The sequence below is a fragment of the Eschrichtius robustus genome, chromosome 2 (genome assembly GCF_028021215.1).
Source record: "Eschrichtius robustus isolate mEscRob2 chromosome 2, mEscRob2.pri, whole genome shotgun sequence".
Taxonomy (NCBI): domain Eukaryota; kingdom Metazoa; phylum Chordata; class Mammalia; order Artiodactyla; family Eschrichtiidae; genus Eschrichtius; species Eschrichtius robustus.
The window spans coordinates 89,290,982-89,316,275 of NC_090825.1; the positions used below are offsets into that span (position 1 = coordinate 89,290,982).

Genomic DNA, 25,294 nt, shown 5'->3' on the forward strand with positions numbered 1-25,294 from the left:
GTTCATACAGGCTAATATTCTGACTCTGGAGAGGAGACGAGGCTGAAGTCAAACTATGCTCTGGGTGTGGATAAGAGAGCAATTGCTTCTGTATTTAAGCCAGTAACTCCTGCACAGTCACTCTATCCTGGAGCTGTTCTTCTGGATATTCATCTTGGTTTTGGCCCAGCATTTTTGAACAAATGCCCAAGTTTCACAGAATTTCTACTTTATGAGGTCTGCCTCACCAAGGTAGAACACTGAAAATCCAGTCTCTTTAGCAGTGAGAAAACAGGCATATGACCTATATGCCTCCATCAATCACTCTGTCATGTGAAACTTTGATTGGGAAGTCAACAACTCAAGGAAGGAAGCTCTGGGGGCCCTATTTGACTGGCGAGGATAACGACTTAAGATGTATGGCTTTTGAGGGTGGCAGTGGTTGCACGCTTGAGTTCTGGACTGGCAGTGGCCTTACTACCATCAGCATTTGAGCTTTTGGCACCAGTGTAAACAAAGCACCCAGTGTTGGTGGTGTCAGTGGCAGCATCGTGGTAGTTTCTTTAGACCATTCTTGTTGGAAGCCTGGCTGCCGGCATGGTTCTTTAGCCTTTACCATTCTGTAGCCTACAAAGTAGTCTTTTAATAAGCTCACTTTCTGTTTAATCCTCAGACTCAGAGTCTGTGGTTACAAGTAAGAACTCCGACTATAATGTAAAACTGGTAGATATAAACCTAGAAATTTCAGGGGCCCTGACAAGAAGATAAATTTGAAAATAAAGCTAGCATAAAAGAAAGGATGACTGAATGATCAAGAGCTAGAAACAGATTGAGATTTGATGAGTACCTGGATCCAGCCTTACCTGAAGCTAATATGAATAGCTATGTAAGCCAATAAATAAATTCCTTTTTTTTTCTTTTTGCACAAATCATTTTGGGTTGGATTATTTGTCATTGAAGTTGAATGCATTCTGATTAATACAGGTTCTTGATTAATATCTATCTATATCTATACTTATGGTAGGAGTGTCAAAGAATTTGTGGGTATTTTAAGACCACTATAGTGACACAGCTGGTCAGTGACAGAGTTGGGATTCAAACCTAGGAAGTGTGACTCTTACCTACTATGTCAAAAGGGATCTATTAATCAGAATATGATATACATATATATGTATATGCCCCAAAATACAGACATTAAAATTTATATAGAGCAGTGATTTTTAATTTTTCTTTTTAGCAGCAGAACCCTTTAAAGAGATAAGTTTTTTTTTTTTAAAAAAGTAAAGTATATTTTTAAAAAAATCTCCTATTGATGAAGGTTGGATTTGGGATGGGGTCGGGGTCGGGAGGCACTCTGTCCACTCAGTCACAGTCCAAACCCTGAAAACACCTCAGGAATCTCAGAGGAAGCTCTAGGTCTCTTCAAAGTGCCAGTTTGAAACTGTTTATACATGAAAATTCAGGGATTTATGAAGATGTTCAATATGCAGGGTTGGTGAGAAAAGCAAATTAAAAAGCAATATGTGCACCATGGTCCCATTTTTGTTAAAAAAAAAGCAACCCCACCTATATATGAAAAAATTAAAAGGAAAACACATGATAATATTAATGGACTGGTGGGCTTGCAGGTGATTTTAATTTAAAAAAATTTTTATCTGAATTTATTAAGATTATCTTTGTATGGAGAAAATCAAGGCTTTTTTGTTAAGTTCAACCTTTCTAAGATGACTTCCCCTATACTTAAACCCTGATGTCACTACTTTAATACGTTGACAACTTTTGATACTGAATCAAATTAATTTTTCAAAGTTATCAGTAAACTGAGAGACATAGTCAGTGATGTCTGGGAAATTATGCATGTAGCATATATTTAGCAGCATGCTGACACTTAGGAGTATTTCAATCCTGAACTGAACTTAGAATTCTTGGTTCTTCCCTTTTATTCTATTGAATAGAAACCCCAAAATGGCTTCAGAGCTTTTGAACTAGCCAAGGAATATTTGTCCCTTTCAAAAACATGGCATTTGAATAGACACTGTGGCTTTTAGATGCAAATAGATAATTTACTTGATACAGAGACCTCATCTCCTCTCACCTCCTCTCTCATCAATGCCCTTTGCAATCTCACTGAGATACATGTTCAGGCCTAGTCATTGGATCTGTTCTGGTTCAGTGGTGTACAAAATTAGCCTCTATGCAGATAACATCCTTCTACGTTTGTTTGCATGAAGAAGAGAAAATCATTATGGGTCCTTCATTATCACCACTAAAGATTTTGCCGTTCTGATTAAAAACTGTAATTTTTTAAGTCATTGAAACAGACAGAGATTCAAACTCTGTTTTTTATTTTTTTAGTTTTTCCTTTGCAAAAAATTTAATCTTGTTCCATAAAACAGATTCTTTATAACTTACTGCTTTTATGAGACTGTTTATTTACCTTTCTACAATTTTGACCATTTAGGCATGCTAAAGTTATAAAGTATGCTTATTCAGACCTTAAGTTTTTAGGTATGGATGACTGAGGGCAATAATTTCAATGTCATACTCTGTTTTGTTCTCCCCTCCAATACATGGCATCAGCGTTTGTGTATTTAAAGACAGCTGTAATGAGAAAAATCATGGCATGTTGGAGTTGTAAGGGGTCTTGGAGATCATATGGACTTGTTTTGCTGGTAAAGAAACATACACTGCAAAAGTTGTGACTTGTCAGAGTTACATAATACAGAGTAGGATGACCAGACTAGAATCCAGCTCTACTTACTTTGGGGCAGTTCTTGTGCAATCATGCTATACTACTTGTTATGAGAGAGCTTCCTAAAAATTCCCAAATGGGCTTGAGACCTCTGGTGTTTCTATGTGATGATTTTTTTTCCTATGGGAACATGGAATTACTAGCTCATGACCATTGTTTTTCAGCAAAGTATCCCAGGGTCACAGGGCCCTTTTCTGAAAAAGAGGCTGTATGTCTGGAGTGTGAGTATGTGGGTAATATCTGTGCAACTCCTGCAATGAATCTATAATTGAATTTCTCATTGAGGTCACAGTTTTACCTTGTGGAAAATAATAAAAAGGGTCAGAATATACTCTTCTTTATGTGGGGAGCCCCCCACCACCCGATAGAGACTTGGATTTAGAACTATGAAAAAACATTTTCTGTTATATACTCCCCAGTTGCCACCTAAGAGACCTCAGCTCTGGGGCTCAGGACAGCTCAGACAAGATTCTCACCATTAGACAAAGAACTAGGAGCAACTATTAATTGGGAATTCATAGGGAATGAAGGGAGTATGAAATGTTCTATCTGTGGATATCCTGTTAATTCTTTCTCATTGCAATAAAAAGAAATTTAACCCAAACAGGAGGTAATTCCTGTAAGTTTAGGAGATTTCTACAACAACTCTATGATAGCATTCTACGATGTAAAGAAGCAATTTTATTTTATATGATTCTCTTAACAGTTCTGTGATATTAGCACAGATGAAAACGATGCAGTCCAGAGAAATGGAACAACAGGACTCGGTTGAAGTTCTGACTCTGCACAGGGAACTGCTCCTCAAGCTCTTAGTCATTGTTGATGCAGCTATGGGAATCTTACAAACATGGAAACAGTCAGTTCAAAAAAACATAAAGATTAAACAACAGGAAGTATTCTGTTAAAGGCAAAAATCCCATGACCTACGTAGTCAAAATACTGTCCTCACAGAGGCAGAGAGGCTGAGAGTGGCTTCTTTTCATTCCGGCTTTTGGATATGAATTTGTAACTTTGAGAGACTATTCTATTCTCTCAGCTGAGAGAATGAGAAGTCTAAGAAAATGAAAATGTTTATTTTAAAAATTGTATCCGCAAAGGGGATACACACCACTCCATGTGTCATTGGGGTATTAACATTTGAAAGCAACTGGATTTTGACATGCCCTTATGGTTGATAGACTTAAAAAGCAATACAACTAAAAATGAAGGTCTTCCACCCTGTGGTGAAGTATACTTTAAGGTTCTGCTGCAAAATCTTTTATAGCATCTGGAGAGAGGTTCACAGACTGTCAATCTGCAAAGCTGTCCAGACGAGCTTCCCACATATCAAGCTGACCTAAAGCACAGTGCTATGCTGACAATTTCCAGCAGATTGAGACACTAGTTTACTAGTTAGAGGATTCGATAGTTTCACTTTTATTCATTCAAATCACTCACAGATCCAGTTCTTATAGGTTTAGTTTAATTTCATTCAGGTTGTATAATTTGCATGGCTGATTTAGCAAAATAATTACATTTTTCTGGTAAAAAATCCTTTTATAATATTCATTCTTTCATTCAATATTCACAGCAAATATTTATTAAGTTAGACTTGCAAATTTTGTCCCTCTTTTATCTATATGTCTTTCTAGATATGTATACTCTTCCCTCCATCTAGAAATATCCTTACCCTTTTTCTTTTCTAGCTAACTCCTCCTTATCCTGCAGACTAATCTCTTCTGAAAAGACTTTCTTAGTCCACAAATTACTTTGATGCCAATACCTTTATTTACTCCCTGATGGGAATAGATGATCTTCACTGGGGAAGAACATGTCATGTGAAAAAAGAAGAATTGGTTTGTAAATGGACATACAAAGGAAGCCGTGCCTGTAAGGGAGAAGGAAAAGGAACAGCCAGAGAGATACAAGAAAAACCAGGAGAGAAGCCAAGGAACCACTGTTTCCAGACATAGAGCATAGTGAGCCTTGTTCACTGCTGCAGAGAAAACAAGTAAGCTAAGAAGTGAAAACAATCATTGGTTTATATTTGTATCTCCTTCAACGCACATAGAGTACACTGGAATGATTCATAAAACAGTGGTTACCTACAGAGGAAAGCAGGCTCTGGGCAGATGAGGAATATGGATGGAAGGTTGACTTTTACATTTTGCATACCTTCTAAAGTTATTGAGTTTTGAATTATGTTAATGTAATACATATCCAGTAAATTAAATTAACATTAATTAGACTAATTGTAACTCATTAATGTTCATATCAAATTAGCAAAATACACAAACTTCTAAAACTTTTATATGAAATTAAGATTGAGTTTAATGGGTCAAATGATCTAATCAACACTTGCATGAAATTTGTACAATAAATTCTTGTGAAAATAATTTTTTCCTTTGTTTATTATACTGAATTGGAAAACAGAGGATGTTTTCCAATTGTACAAGGCATTTTCTTGATTTCACAAAGCTTCTGGAATCCTTTTACTTTAAAGTAAATGAAGTGCACCTGAAGTACAAGATTTATGTATACCTAATGAGGTATCAAATTTTTATGTTCATCACGGAGTTTATATAAGAATGAAGAATGTTAAAAACACAACTTTCCTTTGGGAAAATGAAATAATGAAAATGATAGAATTATTCTATTTTCCAAGGAATACTTGTCAAAGTATTTGTGTCCAAAATATCCCATCAGATAGGCTAAGGATTTTTTTTCTTGTTTTATATGTGGTATATTCTAACATTATGGGTTCTTAGCGCTGCCTATATGGACACTTTTTTAATGCACTGGTTACATATTATAATTTCTGTGTATTCAAGCTTTCAAAATGTTTCTATGCCATTTGCTGCAGTCACTTTCTCTTTCTGTATCAAACCCCCTGTGTGGGGTCTTGGGATGACATCTAACCTGTCAGACCCTCCTCTCTGGGCTTATTTGTAGCTAAACAAGAGATTGTTTTTCACTGATTTTAGCTGAGCCGCCCAAAATAAATTCCAATTTATTTTTATTTTTTAATTAAAATCTAGAGTTAGGAAATTCCCTGAAGTTCAGTAAAAATGATAGTATCTATTCTTTTTAAGAAGTATGTAAAATACTTGCTTATATACCAACTTTTCTAAAACTTCCAAAAGAATTTTCCAAGAAGTTAACAGTTTTTAACTTTTTAAAAATAAGACTTCCTTCCAATGGTTAAATTCCACACTTTTACCTAAGAGAAATCCTTAGGTTGTGTATTGTATTATATAGTCCCAAAGGGTGATAAAGGGACATACTCCAACCTTAGAGTAGTCTTTTGAAGTCTAGTAGGCATATATGAGTCCTTAATGGGAAAAAATGTCAAAAGCCCAACATTTGATTCATTCTCCATTTTAAGCACAATTATAACATTATAATCTAAATTTTATTAGTCATAAGAGAAAATAAACTGATTTCCATAATTTTTCTTTTTAAGATAAAGTCCCAATCAAATAATTTTTCCACTATTTATATTGAAAATTTGTTTTTCTGATTAGGACACTTAGGACAGGCTAGGTTATCTTGCAGTAGTAAACGAATCCTGAAATCTCTATGACTCAACACAACAAAGGTTTATTTCCTGTTCATAAAATGCTAATGCAAGAATGATACTGTCCACCATGTAGTGACTCAGGGATTCAGGCAGCTCCCATCTTGTGGGTTTGCCATCTCAACAGGTGGCCGTCATTGCTGTGGTAGAGGCACCTTCCACTCCACTTTCAGGCCAGTGGCCAGAATTAGCCACCTGGCCACAACCAACCATAAGGAAAGTTGTAAACTGCTATTTTTCCTTGTGTTCAGGAAGAGAAAATGAAATAGACTAGGTGAACACAAAGCATTGCCTTTGCCACAGTTTTAAGTGTAAACCCTTTGAAAGTACTTTTTCTAGTACCAAATATTCTTGGAGAAGGAGAACCTCTATGACTGAAACCAAATTAGAGCTGTTACTCATCTCTGATTCCTTCTGTTTATGATGGAAATGTTTCAACCATCCATGTACTCACATACAACTGACCATCCAGTAATGGGATTTGTGAACATCCCTGGTGTGTTATTGCTTTCAAGATTTAATGTCATAATTTGTTTTATTTTAATTGGATATTGCAAATAAGGAGGGACTGCAGATGTAAGAATATATCAGTTTTTAGTATTGCCAAGCAGAGAGAGAGTCTCCTGCCGTGACTTTTGTGTAGCTTTTAAAAATATGACCATCAAAAAGGTTTGCATGCCTCTGATAATAAAACTTAAAAGTTTTACTGCATTAAGCATTTGATGGAGTTGAGAACCTACATTAACAAAAATGAAATTATATCTAATAAAAATACTCTATAAACATCACAGAGATAAATGAGGTATTTTCATAACTTAAAATTCTCTCTCATCTGGGAGCATTTTTAACCTAAAATAAGAACCCAAATTTCCCCAAATTTTATAGTTTCAGGCTATTTTGAATTTCACCAGAATGAATTTTTTTAAAACAAAAGTTTGTCTTCCAAACGTTAAAGTGCAGTCAGAGAAGGCTGAGAAATTTGCTGTTGGTTTGCTTTATTAATGTGAAGACATCCTGGGTACAAAAGAGAATCAATGGCCATATATCTAACATACCTATACTTTTCCTTGCTTCACAGGGCACTTGGAACAGACCATATAGCTGTCATTTGAGGTCTGTGGGTTGACCTACTGGGTACAACATAAGGGTTATATACAGTAGCTGGCCTGGCAGGTCTGAGCATTGGTACAATATTTATGAGTTTCAGCGTGGCTCCTGGACCCTTTATAGTCTCAAATAAGTAACAGGTAAAACCCTGAAAAGTAACTTTACTGTTGGAAGTGAGGCAAACTTACTTTAGCCAAAATAATAAATAAATAAATAGATAAACAGAGAAGCAAGAAAATTAAGCTTTAAAAAATTTCCACAAAAGAGATTTCTTATCTCACATTGCTATTAACAACACTGATGGCAAAATCTAACTTGAGAAACAAGGGGAAAAGCACATTTTGAGCTTTGAGCGCCCATTGACTCAGAAATAGCCAAAAGATAAAGATTTTTGTTTGTTAATTCCTGCCAGCAGCCTTAGTTACCAAGTCATAACTGTGGACAGGGGAACTAAAAGCAATTTTTATAGGGAAGAGGAAAAGAACTCAGAGAAAGTAGCTTCTTCTGTAAGCTATTCCTCCTAGTCTCAAAACATGGACGGAAGACATATTTTTGCAATGTACTAAAATATAAGCCACAGAAATCATTAAACCCAATGGTCAGAGGAGCCAAGAGAGAGCCAGCCATGGAACACTGTGTGGCCAGTACCATTCAGGGGATCAAATTGGGTTAAGCCTTCCCATTGCCAGCATAGCCATTGGAATCAAGATGGGCAGTATGATAAGAGAAATTTGGGAGACATCTGGAGGGGTCCTTAAACTTAAGGCTCAAAGAACTAGTCATGGGCCTTCTAGCTGGTGGTCCAAGGTTGTGGTCCCTTTGAAGATCAGGCACCTATAGGAAATGTTCTAGTGGTTTATTCTTTTTAATTTGTATATGTAATTATATGCATGTAACTCCCAGGTAAAATGAGATTACTAGTTAACAAGACTGTACCTATAGTAGACATATTCATTATTTTCATAAACAAATCCTAGGGAACATTTGGGATATATACATAACCATATACCTAAGCTGGCAGTTCAGTAAACATTTTTATTATTTACCTGTCTTTTCCAAAATTATGAATTAAATAACTCTTTGAGATATTATAAAAACTGTAACACCTCCTTGACCCAGATACAGCCATTTGATAATCTAGGGTCCTGATAATATTCTATAATCAGGGGTTGTTCCATAATTGACACCCTTAGAGAGATAGGTCCCTCAGTGGCTTCTGAGCAGGGGTCAGGGCTGGCTTTGACATCTGCAGAGTGTTGCACCTGCAAAGAATGGCTTTGGCTGATCAATAATGTGGTGAGTAGGGTAATTGTCACTAGACAGGACCTTTTGGAAGGAATGTACTCATCCATTCACCCTTCCTTTCACCCATTCAAGAGTATCTACTGAATGCCTACGTTGCACAGGCTTGGGTATAAGTAAGACCGAATCCTTGCCTTCAGATGGTTACAACTTAGAAGGATGATAAGTGACCAATGTAAAGCAAATGGGGCAAGTAATTTGAAGGAATGAACAAAGCTAGCATTCAGTTGTTGAGAAAATCAGATAAGTTATGAGAACTCAAGCAAGCAAGGATGGTGAGGTGGAAAGGGTTTTGTAACCAAGCAGACCTCTCAAGAAAGGGCTCTGAGGACTTATCTGCAACAACTCCTTCAGTGAACTTTGTCACCCCAGCAGAACTGGCCACTCCCAACTTTATCCTCTGTTGTACCAGGAACAACTTTCAGTACAGATAGCTTTAATTTGGTTGCTCTATTTTGTTTATTTTTTCCCCTCAAAACTCTGTCTTATTCATCTTTGAATCACCATCACCTAGTGTAGTATGTTTAGGATTTAGATTGCAGATTATTTCATCTGATCCAGTGGTTGATATTGGACTAGGGGTTGTCTGGACTTTGAGGGTGTTATCAGCTATGAAAGCAGCTGAAATAATTAGGTTGTCTCCAAACAGATTAATGATAACTAGGATACATTTTTTCTACTCCATAGTACTTTGCACAATGCTCTCAAGGATATAGTATTTGCTCAATAAATACACAGTTACTTGCTATTTAGACAAGCTAAGCCAAGTACTAGTGCTTGCTTTACTTGTCAGCTGATGGTTGCTCTTCAAAGTGGATGTAAAGGAAGTGAAAAAAGAGTAACAGGAAACATACCCTTGGCTCTTAAGTATATAGAAAAAATGATCAGTCATTTTCATAATAAAAGAAATGTAAATTAAAACCATATTGAGATATCATTTTTCACCTAATCATTGGCAAACACTGGGAAACTTAAATAACACTATTTTTAAGAACATGCAAGTGTAAAACTAGTACAAATTAGAAAAGTAGTTTCTGGAAGGCAATTTGACAATATCTTTCAGAATTACAAATGTATATACCCTTTTACTCAGGAATTCCACTTCTAAGGATACTGGCATCAATATTCTCATATGGGGAAAATGATGAGCCAGAAAATTATTCAGTACATCAGTGTCTGCAAGAGCAAAATATTGGAAACAACCTAAATATGTAGTCAGTAGGTGTCTGGTTCAATAAATAATGGCATAAGGTACAGTGAAATACTATGCAGCCATAAACAGAATGGGGATGCATTCTGTTTTTGTATTGGTGGAATAATCAGTAAGATATGCTAAGGGGAGATAAGAAAGGTACAGAACAATGTTGTAATTATGCTATTCTTTTTTTTTAAGAGCTGTTTTTTAAAATTAATTAATTAATTAATTTTATTTTTGGCTGCATTGGGTCTTCATTGCTGTACGTGGGCTTTCTCTAGTTGCAGCGAGCGGGGGCTACTCTTTGTTGTGGTACGTGGACTTCTCATTGCAGTGGCTTCTCTTGCTGCGGAGCACGGGCTCTAGGCATGCAGGCTTCAGTAGTTGTGGTTCGTGGGCTCTACAGTGCAGGCTCAGTAGTTGTGGTGCACGGGCTTAGTTGCTCCGCGGCATGTGGAATCTTCCCGGACCAGGGCTGGAACCGGTGTCCCCTGCATTGGCAGGTGGATTCTTAACCACTGCGCCACCAGGGAAGTCCTGAATTATGCTATTCTTCACGTAAAATAAGGGGAAAAAGAATGTATGTTTATGCTTGTATATGCAGAAGATATCTTTGGAAGATGACAGAAGAAACTAGTAACATTGATTGCTCTTGAGGAGGGCTGAGAGGCAGGAATGGGAAGGAGAGTTTTCCCTGTGTGTCCTTTTACATTTTTGAAATGTAGAACCTTATTACTACATGGCCTATAAAAAAATAAATGACAATAAACACACTAAATTGGATGCTGTCCTGGCAGGGAGCTGCCGTTGCCATGGTCACCTGCTGCAGCTGTTACATTGGTGTGGTCACCTACAGTGACATCTGCTGGTACTTCCCAACATCTCTTTTAGGTCAGTGTTTTTAAAACTGCTAGTTTGAAAGTGGGCCATGAAATCACTTTAGTGGGTTCAACTAGCATTCAAAAAAAGAAGGAAAGAAATAGAATGTAGAATGAAATAGAATAGAAAATTTCAGGGTTCATAACCAGTAGTGAAAGTAAGTCCTATCGTGTAAATTTTGTTTGGTTTATTTGTATATGCTCTGATATAACATATCTTTCTTACTCTGCTCAAAAATGTTATAAAGCCACCATCCTAGGTGGTGACCTTTTTCCAGCCAATCTAGACTTCCACAGTTCTCCCTGAGCAACCAATATATTTATAGGGAAGTCCTGAAGGTCCCATGCTGGTTGGGCCAGGATTTTCAGACCATGGATGTGGGGTTCCCAGCTTCGCAGGCTGGTCCCTCTGCTTATGTCTCCATTACTACTGTACACAGTGTCTATTCATGCAGGCTCCAGGCTGTGTGTCTCCTCACATGAAAGCACATCCATTCTCTTTAGGAGAGTACATCCCACCACATGGAATACTGTGCTGTCAACCAGGATGTTTGGGGTCTAGATGGGGTAACTGGGACTAAGAGCCAATGTGGAGTCCTTCATGGATCCTGAGATTATGACCCTGTAGCAACTTCCCTTCTCAGATCGACCCCAATGCCTTGGATCATCCAGCTGTGCTCAGCAATGCCCTTCTCTCCGTCTCTGCTTACTCCAGTCTAGCTTCCTTCAAGATCCTGCCTAGTACTACTTCCTCCATGGAACGTCCCTAATTCCCTCAGTCTAAGGTGATTTCTCATGTAGCTTCATGCTCTCTTGATGGCAAATGAAAGAAACTCAGTGCAAACTGGTCTTAAGCAAAAAGGGGGAATTAGCTTAACTAATTGAGAAGTTCAAGAATAAGTTAGATGCACAGGCTAAAAAGGTACCATCAGGACTCAGTCTCTCTCAGGCTCTCCCTCTCTCTCTTTCTTTCTCTCTTCCTCTTTCTCACTCTTCCTTTCCCCTGTCTACTCCTCCCCCATCCCCTTGCTTTCCTCTGTGTTGGCTTAATTCTTGAATAGACCCTTCTTTCATGGTGGCAAAATGTCTTCTAGGAGCTCAATGATTATATCCAACAAGCTGAATTCCAATAGGAAGAGAAGTCCATTTTTTTTCATGACCCTACCAAGAGTTCCATGGATGTGTCTTACTGGCCTAACTTGAGCCATGTGCCCAACACTGAGTCAATCGTTGCAGCTATGAGATTAGAATCCACTGATTGGCCAATCTCAGATTACTACTCACCCCTGGAGACCAGCCAGCCCAGGTGTGGAGAACAGCTACATGGAGTTTGGAAAAGGGATGGTTCCTCAAATATATATTAGACGTGCTGTCACCTGAAGGAGAGCAATGACAAAACAGGCAAAAACAATAAATGTCTTTGTCAAATTGTAAGCTGTACAGTGAAAATGCCAACAACCTAAGTATGTTTTTCTGTGTTAATACCTTACCTATGCGAGAATGAATCATTTAAGATAAAAATGTCAGGGAAGTGAGATTAACATTTCAATTCTTATTGAATTGAATAAGTTATCTCATTCAATTGTTTTTCATATTTCAGGCTTCTCCATGATGTGTTTTCCCTTAGGATTCTGTTTAGATCTCCCACTAACTAATCCTTATGAATAACTGAATAATTCATCAGTTTATAAAATCTATACCAATTATAAAAATACTGAATTCATTGTTTTTTTGCCCCATTATTTTTAGTCAAATATTTTATTCACAATAGAAATTTAAATTTACAAAAGAAGACCAAAGCACACTTTGAGGAGCACATATGTCGCTTCTGCTTTTGCTCATTCTTTCTCAGGAAACAGAAAATATTTCTAAAGGGAAACATCTTAAAACATCCGGTGTGATTTTCTAGTTATCTAGTTTAAGCCAAAAAAAGGTGGTATCATCTGTTTTTTCTTTTATACGTTTTGAAACATGAGTCTCTGAAAGCTATTTCCTAACATATGTCAATTTAACATCTGCTAGTTCCTAACTGATTGCCAGAAACAGCCGGTAGCCCCCTGAAATGGTACTAAGGTATATCCCATTAGAACTGTCTTCACTTTGGAGTTGTCAGTAATGTTTTTACTCTAGGGGTAGCCTATTTCCTTAACTTGAAGGAGATGTGAGTTGGAAGCATAGAGCAGGAGGAATAAACAGGTTGATGTATTTACAGTTATACAAGGGTATAGCGGAGAAAGGTTTCTAAAAGAAGTATTAGATAAGAAAGTCCATGTCATAGGTTATGGATTAAACAGCTTCTGGCAAAGCATGCTTCACTATACCACATCTTAATTTCTTCTTGTTATTCAATATAAAGAGTGTTTGCAAGCAGAATTAAGATGTATTAACAATATCTAAGGGTACCCAACCATGTCCAAAGCTTCTCTTATATTTCTTCTCCTTTTTAATCCTTTGATGGAATTTAAAGTGCATCAGTGAGCTTCCATTTCTGTCTGGGAATTCATAATAGAATGATATTTTGATATTTATTTTGAAAGAGGGAGCCTAAGTGCCGGTCCTGGGAGAGATCAATATTTTTACCTGCCCCAAGACAATCTGGTGTTGAATTTAGCAGTTCAACAATTTCCAGACCTAGCAATTCAGGGGCCTCCAAATGATTAGTGTCATTTGTTCTCTTTAATACATTTTCCCCACCCTCATAACATTACTGCATTTTGTTTCATTGGACTTTAAAGGAAAGGTATCACTGTGGGCTCATCAAGGTCAAGGCTATCTGCACGTCGTTACTTCTGTATACTCAGTGTCAAACTCAGTGCTTACACAGTCAGTGTGGAATGAATTAACCAATCCTGTCCTGAAATTCTGAGATCCAACATTTGCTCTTAGAGTCCTCAAATTCAGGCAACTTGAATAGTCTTACATAAATTATAAATCCATGAAACTGACTTTGATAAAGAAAGAAGAAATAAGTTCTAGGGCTTGGACTTCCACAGGAAAACTTTAATGGCAGTTTTCTCTAAATAAATTTGGGAACTCACATGTACTCTACACCAAATACCATTTATGGTAGTGGCCACTCAAAAACGTTTCAATGAATATAGTGAGTGGTTCTGAATATGTGTGAGGATTGTGGAATGAGAAGGAGGTTTGGTGACTGATGGAGTTGAAATAACTGGATCCACTCTTTACAAAGTTATTTAACCTCTACTTCCCTGTCCTCAAAATAGGCAGAACAACACTACCATGCAGGGCTGTTGTAATTAATTGAGCACAATAATTAAAAAAAAGCTTAGCCAAGTGCCTCGTATTTGTGGTCACTCACTAAGTGGTAGTTATTATGATGCTTATTATAACAACTCCTGATAATAGCTGTTCTGATATTATATAGCACAGAATATATATATATATATATATACCAAACCTTTATAGCTTAGTAAGTTAAAGCCGAACTCTACCCAGTTCTATGTTCATCACTGTTGCAGAATGGTAAATTATGTTCCTTTTTCATATCTTCAGCAGTGGGATCTAGCAAAGTCTAGATTTTGGGCATGGCTAATAGGACATGGCCCTAATAAAAGTCATGCCAGGGCTTCCCTGGTGGCGCAGTGGTTGAGAATCTGCCTGCCAGTGCAGGGGACACGGGTTCGAGCCGTGGTCTGGGAAGATCCCACACGCCGCGGAGCACCTGGGCCCATGAGCCACAGCTACTGATCCTGCGCGTCTGGAGCCTGTGCTCCGCAACGAGAGGCCGCGACAGTGAGAGGCCCGCGCACCGCGATGAAGAGTGGCCCCTGCTCGCCGCAACTAGAGAAAGCCCTCGCACAGAAACGAAGACCCAACACAGCCAAAAATAAATAAATAAATAAATTCATTAAAAAAAAAAAAAAAAAAAGAGTCATGCCATGAAGTCTCTGTGGTTGACCGAGGTATCATTAATGGTAGTGAGAGAAGAGACATGCTTGGTATTTCAAACAATATTTCCCCTGTTGGAATGACATCTCCCCAGTCTATGACATATTATCCTACAGATACAAGCGTATATTTGCATTTTGTAAATCACAGTCAAAGACTGAGCAGAACAGTCTCAGGTTAATTCTTAATGTGATGCAAAAGCAGGTTTCCAAGGGAGCCCTCCCTGCCTCTCTCCCTTCATTTCTCCTTTCTTTCTTACGATGTGCCAGGCACGGTGCATACAAAGAATATTTACAGTTGATTGGATAGCAGATAAGAGATTCCAATATTTTTTCTATCTTGACCTTTTCAGGAAAAGGTGAAAGTCATTCTATGAAAAGTTAAGTGCTGTAAAAATACACTGACTCTTGATTCACTAAAGAGATGCTATGAGTTATGTCTTCAAAACTTTTTGATGCATGAATAGTTGCCATAATCCTCCTTAACAAAATGGATGGAGTGTAAAAGGAATGAGTCGATAGAAGTTATTTTCCAAAATTATTTAACAGTATGAGCTAAAAATAAGGGTGAAAGTTGTACTTCTACCCAACCATTAGGCTCATGCTTTTCCAGCAATAGTTCATCTCCAAAGTTATGGATTAAAGTGATAAATTATGTGCTTAGCTGTTGGTGGGAATGTAAATTGATACAGCCACTTTGGAGAACAGTATGGAGGTTCCTTAAAATACTAAAAATAGAACTACCATACCACCCAGCAATCCCACTACTGGGCATATACCCTGAGAAAACCATAATTCAAAAAGAGTCATGTACCACAATGTTCATTGCAGCTCTATTTACAATAGCCAGGACATGGAAGCAACCTAAGTGTCCATCAACAGATGAATGGATAAAGAAGATGTGGCACATATATACAATGGAATATTACTCAGCCATAAAAGAAACGAAATTGAGTTATTTGTAGTGAGGCAGATGGACCTAGAGTCTGTCATACAGAGTGAAGTAAGTCAGAAAGGGAAAACCAAATACTGTGTGCTAACACATATATATGGAATCTGAAAAAAAAAATATGGTTATGAAGAACCTAGGGGCAGGACAGGAATAAAGACACAGATGTAGAGAATGGACTTGAGGACACAGGGAGGGGGAAGGGTAAGCTGGGACGAAGTGAGAGAGTGGCATGGCCATATATACACTACCAAATGTAAAATAGATAGCTAGTAGGAAGCAGCCACATAGCACAGGGGGATCAGCTCTGTGCTTTGTGTCCACCTAGAGGGGTGGGATAGGGAGGGTGGGAGGGAGACGCAAGAGGGAGGAGATATGGGGATATAAGTGTATGTATAGCTGATTCACTTTGTTATAAAGCAGAAACTAACGCACCATTGTAAAGCAATTATACTCCAATAAAGATGTTAAAAAAAATTATGTGCTTAGTTTACCTACTTTTAGAGAAAAAAGAGGCCTACATATGCTACATTGTATGACCAAGTAGAGCATTTAAATGCAATCTACATATAGGCATAATTCTAGCCAACACCTTTTAATAGATACATAATTGTTTATAGATTATATATATTGATTTCTCTGAAATATAAGAATTCTCTTGAGACTTATTTTTAGGATCACACATTCTCATAAAAATGACCTCTGGGGGACTTCCCTGGTGGTCCAGTGGTTAAGAATCTGCCTTCCGATGCAGGGGACATGGGTTCAATCCCTGGTCAGGGAACTAAGATCCCACGTGCCGCGGGGCAACTGAGCCCACTTGCCACAACTACTGAGCCCAAGCACCACAACTAGAGTACCCGAGTGCCGCAACTACAGAGCCCATGCACTCTGGAGCCCACACGCCACTATTAGAGAGAAGCCTGTGCACCGCAACAAAGAGCCCATGCACTGCAACGAAAGATCCCGTGTGCTGCAACTAAGACCCAACGCAGCCAAAAATAAATAAATAAATAAATATTAAAAAGAAATGACCTCTGCAGTACACTGATTAGATGTACAAAATCTGGAAGTTCCCTGAAACCAACTCAATACTAAAAGAACCAAACAACCCACCCAATCAAAAATGGGCAGAAGACCTCAATAGACATATCTCCAAAGAAGACATACAGATGGTCGAGAACAGGTATAGACCCTCTACATCGCTAATTATTAGGGAAATGCAAATCAAAACTACAATGAGATATCATCTCACACCAGTCAGAATGGACATCATCAAAAAGTTTACAAATAATAAATGCTGGAGATGGTGTGGAGAAAAGGGAACCCTGTTGGTGGGAATGCAAATTGGTATAGCCACTATGGAGAACAGTATGGAAGTTCCTTAAAAAACTAAAAATAGAGTTACCATATGATCCATCAGTATCATTCCTGGGCATATATCCAGAAAAGATGAAAACTCCAATTCGAAAAAATACATGCACCCAACGTTCATAGCAGCACTCTTTACAATAGCCAAGACATGGAAACAACCTAAGTGTCCATCAACAGATGAGTGGATAAAGAGGATGTGGTATATATATACAATGGAATATTACTTGGTCAAAAAAAGAATGAAATATTGCCATTTGCAGCAACATGAATTGACCTAGAGATTATCATACTGAGTGAAGTAAGCCAGACAGAGAAAGACAAATATTATATGATATCACTTACATGTGGAATCTAAAAATTAATACAAATGAACTTATTTACAAAACAGAAACAGACTCACAGACGTGGAAAATAACTTATGGTTACCAAAGGGGAAAGAGTGGGGGATGGATAAATTAGGAGTATGGGTTTAACAGATACACACCCCTAGACGTAAAATAGATAAACAACAAGGATTTACTGTATAGCACAGGGAATTATATTCAACTAACCTATAATGGAAAAGAATCGGAAAAAATTATATGTATAACTAAATCACTTTTCTGTACACCTGAAACTAACACAATGTTGTAAATCAACTATATGTCAGTAAAAAATTTAATAAAACAACAATAATTTATTATTATTTTATTAATTGCTCCCAAATCTGCAATTTGGGTAAGACCCAGCAGTGTCAGTTTTCCTCTGCTCCACATGATGTCAGCTGGTGTAGCTCAAGATGGTTCAATTACGTTGAGTGAGATACTGCTGGCTGGCAGCTGGAAGCTTAGCTGGGTTGTTGGTTGGGGGCCTTTGTTCCTCTCCATGTGGATCTCCCTGCAGGGTTTCTTGGGTTTCATCACAGCACAGTCACTGAGTAACAAAAAGGATTGTTCCAAGAGGCCCAGGAAGAAGTTGCAAGACTTTTTATGACCTAGCCTCACGAGTCTCAGAATGCCACCTTTGCCACATTGATCAAGCAAGGCACTAAGACTATTGAGATTCAAGGAGAGAAGCAGTCTCTTAATGGAAGGAGTAGTAAAGATTTTGAAGGCATTTTTACTCTACCATGTCCTGTCTTTATCCAAGTTCTGCTGAATCTACTATCAAGACATCTCTCAAATCCATTCCTCATGCTTTCCTCTACCCAAATCTTCTTATGCAGAGCAGAAAGAGAAAATCATGTTGGCAGTGCCAACAGATCAGGGAAAGAGATGATGTAAGATCCTTGCAGCAATGTGTTGGTCTGTCTCCAAACAGCCACAAAGGCAGCTTTGAATAAGTTGAGACACTGGGACAGGTTAAAGGGAAAATATACTTTCAAGGGAGGTCCTCACCATTGTCATTGTCATCTTTTTTCTTATAATCATCCTTAAAATCATTCACTAAACTCTTCCTTCTACTCTGTGATGATTCATTTATGATAAATATATTATAGCTGAATTTGATTTTTTTAAAAGTGCTATAGGTACATTTGCCCACTGTGTAATCAATGTAGATGGGAGCCCCATGCCCATTTTATAAGATGTGGAGTATGATTTTTACTGTTTAAATATTATAGACATATCTCATTGTTGAAACTTTGTTTTTATGGCAAATTACCTGGAAAGTTTTTGTGTCTCTTATTTAGGAATATGACCCTCAGTTACGATGCTAATCTTATGAGGAAAAGTGATCTGTGTTACCACAGATCCCTATATGGCATGATTTCCAGGAAAGCACTGTGGACATGAACAAGAACTGTCTGTACTGTTCTAGGAAGTGAAAACAATACAATCCAGCATTTGAGGGAACATTGAAATGCACCCTACAACCAACCACTGGATCAGGGTGCAAGACAAGTGAGGATTCTAATGGAACTTGGGGAAGAACACTAAATGGAATTTAATATATTGTTGCCTAACTTATCTTTCTTTATGTCTCTATAGGGGGCTAATTGTTTTCCTCGATCCTGTGACAAAAAGAATTGGAGGAGACAGGAAGAGCAAGAACAATTTGGCTCTAAGTTAATTTTCAATAAATGAGTAATGAACTTCATCAGGACCAATTTCAGGAGATTGATGAAGATGGCAGAGTAGGACATGGAATTCACCTCAAAAATAGAACAATTCTCACTGAAATCTAACTGGAAACTGGCAGAAAGACACCTGTACAAACAAGGCTGTAAGAAAGATCCACACGGAATAGGAAGGTAAGAGAAGTGATCAGGTCAGGACCTGTGCCCCTAGGAGGAGACTCAGAAGAAAAGGGAAATAACACAGCAGGAGATCCACCCTGGGGAGTGAATGGTTTGAGCCAAATATTGAGCATCACATTTCTGGGGTCCAACTCAGGGAAGAGGAGCCCCCTCGGTATGTTGGAGGGGTGCTGGACTAACAGGAGGGCTGTGTGAAGCCTGGACTCTGCACTGGCTTGCCCTCAAGGCAGGGCAGAGAGGGCAGATTGAAGAGTGCTTCAGTGGCTGCAAGGTTTCCTGTGACAGCCCCAGCCTGAGCCGAGCGAACGGTCCAGCCCTGCTTACTTCACCTTACAGGTCAACACTGGACTGAGGGCTGCAACAACTGTGGATAGAGCTCGGCCATGGGATGCAGAGGTGACTTGGACCTGGGGAGGTGTCAGAGGGGGGTGGGGACAGCCACTGCTGGTGCTTACACAGGGAGTTCATCAGGGGTAATCTTGATCTCTGATAGCACAGTCCCTGCCCCATACACACTGAGAGCCTATGCAGGGCTGCATGTCCCTCAGTGCAGATCCACAACGGGGCAGGGGCAATGGAGGCTTGGGGAAGTGATTGGTTGTGAGGAACAAAGGAGACTCAGGCCTGAGGCTGTATCTGAGCAGGGTGGGGGAAGCCACTGTTGGCACTTGCACAGGTGGAACATTAGAGACAGTTTGGACCTCTGTCTGGAGCTGCCCATAACAGCCCCTACCTCTTAACCAGCCAAGAGTCTGCATGGACCCCTCTTGCTCCAACAATGCTCCCCTCAGGGGCAAGGGTGCTGCTGCTGGGAGAGGGGAGAACATACACTTAAAAGGAACAGAGCCAGCTTGGACCTGATCCACAGAGCTTCTGCTCCAACAAGTTGGGATCAGACCCCACACCCAATACGGCAGTTATGGTCACTGAGCAGTGGGGAAACCCTGCTTCACACTTGGCTCTGGCCCTAGCCCATCTCCAGCCCCACCTCCTACCAAACTGATAGATGCCAGCAAACCCTGAAGAAAGATGTGACTTGTTTTCAAGTCAAATCCAGCTCTCCCACCAAAGGCACTGGAGAACAAGAAGGGTACCAGGATGCTCCCACATAAAGAGATCCCTTCAAGACCACAATAGGTAACTGTTTCACTAAATTCATAGAGACAGAGAAAGTTAAGCAAAATGAGACAGAGGAAATGGTCTCAAATGAAAGAGCAAGAGAAAATCCCTGAAAAATAGATAATGAAACAGAAATACACAATTTACCAGATAAAGAATTCAAAGCATTAGTAATAAGAATGCTAAATAAATTACAGAAAAGATAGATGAACATAGCGAGAATTTTAACAAGGAGCTAGAAAATACAAAGAAGAACCAGTCAGAACTAAAGAATACAATAACTAAAATAAAAAACACACTAGAAGGTATTAAGAGCAGACTAAGTGATACAGAAGAATGCATAAGTGACCTGGAAAAGAGAATAATGAAAATCATCCAATCAGAATAGCAAAAGAAAAACAAATTAAAAAGTAAAAACAGTTTAAGCAATCTCTGAGATAACAGCAAACATACCAACATTTGCATAATAGAAATCCCAGAAGGAGAAGAGAAAGAAAAGGTGATCAAACATGTATTTGATGGAATTATGGCTGAAAACTTCCCAAATCTGAAGAATGACATATATATATATCCAGGTACAGGAAGAACAGAGGTTCCCAAACAAGATGAACACAAACAGACCCACAGCAAGATATGTCACAATTAAAATGGCAAAAGTTAAAGATAAAAAGAGAATTCTAAGGCAGCAAGAGAAAAACAAAGTCATATACAAGGGACCCTCCATAAGGCTATAAGGACCCCCCATAAAAGCTGATTTTTCTGCAGACACTTTGGAGGACTGAAGGGACTGGCATGATAAATATATTCAAAGTGGGACTTCCCTGGTGGCGCAGTGGTTAAGAATCCACCTGCCAATGCAGGGGACATGGGTTCGAGCCCTGGTCTGGGAAGATCCCACATGCCACAGAGCAACTAAGCCCGTGCGCCACAACTACTGAGGCCGTGTGCCACAATTACTGAAGCCCGTGTGCCTAGAGCCCATGTTCTGTAACAAGAAGCCATCTCAATGAGAAGCCCACACACCTCAACGAAGAGTAGCCCCCACTCGTTGCAACTAGAGAAAGCCTGCAGGCAGCAACAAAGACCCAATGCAGTGAAAAAAATAAATTAAATAAATAAATAAAGGAATGAGCATCTTAAAAAAAAAAAAAAGAGAAGAAATCTGTCACCTATAATATAAAAAATATATATGTATATATATATATATTCAAAGTGCTAAAGGGAAGAACATATGATCCAGGATACTCTACCCATCAGGATTATCATTTAGAACTGAAGGATGATATAAAACTACTCAGACAAGCAAAAACTAAAAGAGGTTAGTCTACCCTAAAAGAAATGTAAAGGGTCTTCTTTAAGTGGAAAAGAAAAGGCTATAACAAGAAGTGAGAATCTAAAGGAAAGGGAAAATCCCACCAGGAAAAGCAAATAAATAGTAAGGGCTAGGATCAACCACTAAAATAAGCTAGTATGAAAATTATAAGACAAAAATTGTAAGAGCAACTATAAGTACAATAAACAATGAACGGATAAACATGAAGATGTAAAATATGACAGTAAAAATACAAAACGTGGGGGAGGGGAGTAAAAAATGTAGATCTTTTAGAATGTGCTTGAATTTAAAGTAGATATAGTTATAAGTCAACATACAGGAACCCCACGGTCACCACAAATCAAAAACCTACAACAGATACACAAAACTAGGAAAGAACCAAAGCCTAATACTAATTAAAATCATCAAACCACAAGGGAAGAAACAAAAAAGAAAAAGAAATGAAGAGAGAAGAACTACAAAAACAACTTGAAAACAAGTAATAAAATGGCAATAAGTACATACTTTTCAATAATCACTTTAAATATCAATGGACTAAATGCTCCAATCAAAAGCCATAAGGTGGCTGACTAGATAAAAAACAAACCTATCAGGCCTTCCCTGGTGGTACAGTGGTTAAGAATCCACCTGCCAGTGCAGGGGATATGGGTTCGAGCCCTGGTCGGGGAAGATCCCACATACCACAGAGCAACTAAGCCTGTGCACCACAACTACTGAGTCTGTGCTCTAGAGCCCGTGAGCCACAAGTACTGAGCCTGCATGCCACAACTACTGAAGCCCATGCACCTAGAGCCTGTGCTCTGCAATAAAGAGAAGCCACCATAATGAGAAGCCCGCACACTGCAATGAAGAGAAAGCCCGTGCACAGCAATGAAGAGAAAACCCGTGCGCAACAATGAAGACCCAGTGCAGCCAAAAATAAATAAATTTATTAAAAAAACAAACCTATCTATATGCTGCCTACAAGAGACTCACTTCGGAGCTAGAGACACACACAGACTGAAAGTGAGATGGAAAAAGATAGGCAAACAGAAATGACATGAAAGAGGGGGTAGCAATGCTCATATCAGACAAAATAGACTTTAAAACAACATCTATAACAAAAGACAAAGAAGGGCATTATATAATGATTAAAGGATCAGTACAAGAAGAGGATTTTATACTTGTTAACATATATGCACCCAATACAGGAGCAACTAAATATATAAAGCAAATATTATTGGACATGAAGGGAGAAATTGCCAAAAATACAATATAGTAGGGGACTTTAATACGCCACTTACATCAACAGACAGATCATCCAGACATAGAATCATTAAGGCAACAGTGATCTTAATTAATAAAATAGATTGGTTGGACTTAATAGATATCTACAGGACGTCCCATCCCCAAACAGCAGAATACACATTCTTACCAAGTACACGTGTAAGGTTCTCCAGGATAAATAACATGAAAGACTACAAAACAAGTCTCCACAAATTTAAGAGGCTAAAAATTATATCAAGCATTTTTCTGACCACAACAGTATGAAATTTGATATTAATTACAGAAAGAAAAATGAAAAAAGCACAAACATATGGAGACTAAAAAGCATGCTACTAAAAAACAAATGGGTCAATGAATAAATAAAAAAGGAAATCAGAAAATACCTCGAGACAAATGAAAATAAAACCACAACTTTCCAAAATCTATGGGATGAAGCAAAAGCAGTTCTAAGAGAGAAGTTTATAGAGATACAGGTATACTTCAAGAAACAAGAAAACTCTCAAATAAACAACCTAACCTACCATCTAAAGGAATTCGAAAAATAAGAACAAACAAATCCCAAAGTCAGCAGAAGGAAGGAAATAATAAAGATCAGAGAGAAAATCATTAAAATGGAGACCCATCCCCTCAAAATAGAAAAGATCAATTAAACCAAGAGCAGGTTTTATCTGAAAAGAAAAACAAAATTGATAAGGCTTTAGCCAAACTCATCAAGATGAAAAGGGAAAGGACCCAAATAAACAGAATAAGAATTGAAAGAGGAGAAATAACAAGCGATATAAATATTAGATAATCATAAGAGAATACTATGAAAAGTTATATGCCAAAAAATTGGACAACACAGAAGAAATAAATACATTTCTAGAAACACACAGTCTTCCAGGACGGAATCAGGAAGAAACAGACAATCTGAAAGGACTGATCACTGGTAGAGAAATTGAATTTTTTAAAAAAGTCAGAGCAAATAAAAGTCCAGAACTAGATGGCTTCACAGGGGAATGCTACCAAACATATAAAGAAGAGCTAATACCTATCTTTCTCAAACTATTCAATAAAACTAAAGGCAATGGAATGCTACAAGTTCATTCTACAAGTCCACCATTACCCTGATACCAAAACCATACAAAGACACTACAAAAAAAAAGAAATTACAGGCCAATATCTTTGACAAAAACAAATGAAAAATCCTCAACAAAATATTAGCAAACTGAATTTGACAATACATAAAAAGGATCAGATACCATGATCAAGTGGGGTTTATTCCAGAGACACAAGAATGGTTCAGTATTCTCAAACCAATCAATGTGATACACCACATTAACAAAAGAATGGATAAAAATCACATGATCATCTCAAAAGACACAGAAAAAGTATTTGACAAAATTCAACATCCACTCATGATAAAAACTGTCATCAAAATTGGTATAGAGGGAACATATCTCAACATAATAAAGGCCATTTATGACAAACCCACAGCTAACATAATACTCAATGGTGAAAAGCTGAAAGCCTTTTCTCTAAAATCAGGAATAAGACAAGGATACCCACTCTTGCCACTTCTATTTAACATAGTATTGGAAGAATTAGCCACAACAATCAGACAAGACAAAGGAATACAGGGCATCCAAATTTGAAAGGAAGTAGTACAACTGTAACTATTCGCAGATGACATGATATTATATACAGGAAACCCTAAAGTCTCCACCCCAAAACTACTAGGACTAATAAATAAATTTAGTGAAGTTACAGGATACAATATAAACATACAGGAATCTGTTGCTTCTCTATACACTAACAATGAATTATCAGAAAGAGAATGCAAGAAAAAAAATCACATTTAAAATCACATCAAAAATACTAAAATACCTAGGAGTAAACTTAACCAAAGAGGTGAAAAACTTACACTCTGAAAGCTATAAAACATTGAGGAAGAAAATTGAAGATGATACAAAGAAATGGAAAGATATCCCATGTTCTTGGATTGGAAGAATTAATACTGTTAAAATATACATACTATCCAAAGCAAACTACAGATTTAATTCAATCCCTATCAAACCACCCACGACAATTTTTCACAAAACCAGAACAAATAATCCTAAAATTTGTATGGAACCAAAAAAGACCCAAATTACCAAAGTAATCCTGAGAAAAAAGAACAAAACTGGAGGTATCACACTCCTTGATTTCAGATTATACTACAAAGTTACAGTAATCAAAACAGCTTGAAAAAAAAAAAAAAACAGCTTGGTACTAGCACAAAAACAGATATATAAATCAATGGAACAGAATAAAAAGCCCAGAAATAAGTCCATGCACCTATGGTCAATAAATCTATGA

The 25,294-nt window shown here is 37.9% G+C and overlaps 1 protein-coding gene across 1 annotated transcript in view; it reads right to left on the reverse strand.

Moving 5' to 3' along the window:
- The window catches only part of PJA2 (praja ring finger ubiquitin ligase 2), a 362,138-nt gene that overhangs the window by 111,640 nt on the left and 225,204 nt on the right, over positions 1-25,294 (reverse strand). The window contains exon 3 of the mRNA XM_068535711.1: positions 12,054-12,145. The gene's annotated coding sequence lies outside the window, so the exon portion shown is untranslated. The remainder of the gene's footprint in view (positions 1-12,053; positions 12,146-25,294) is intronic.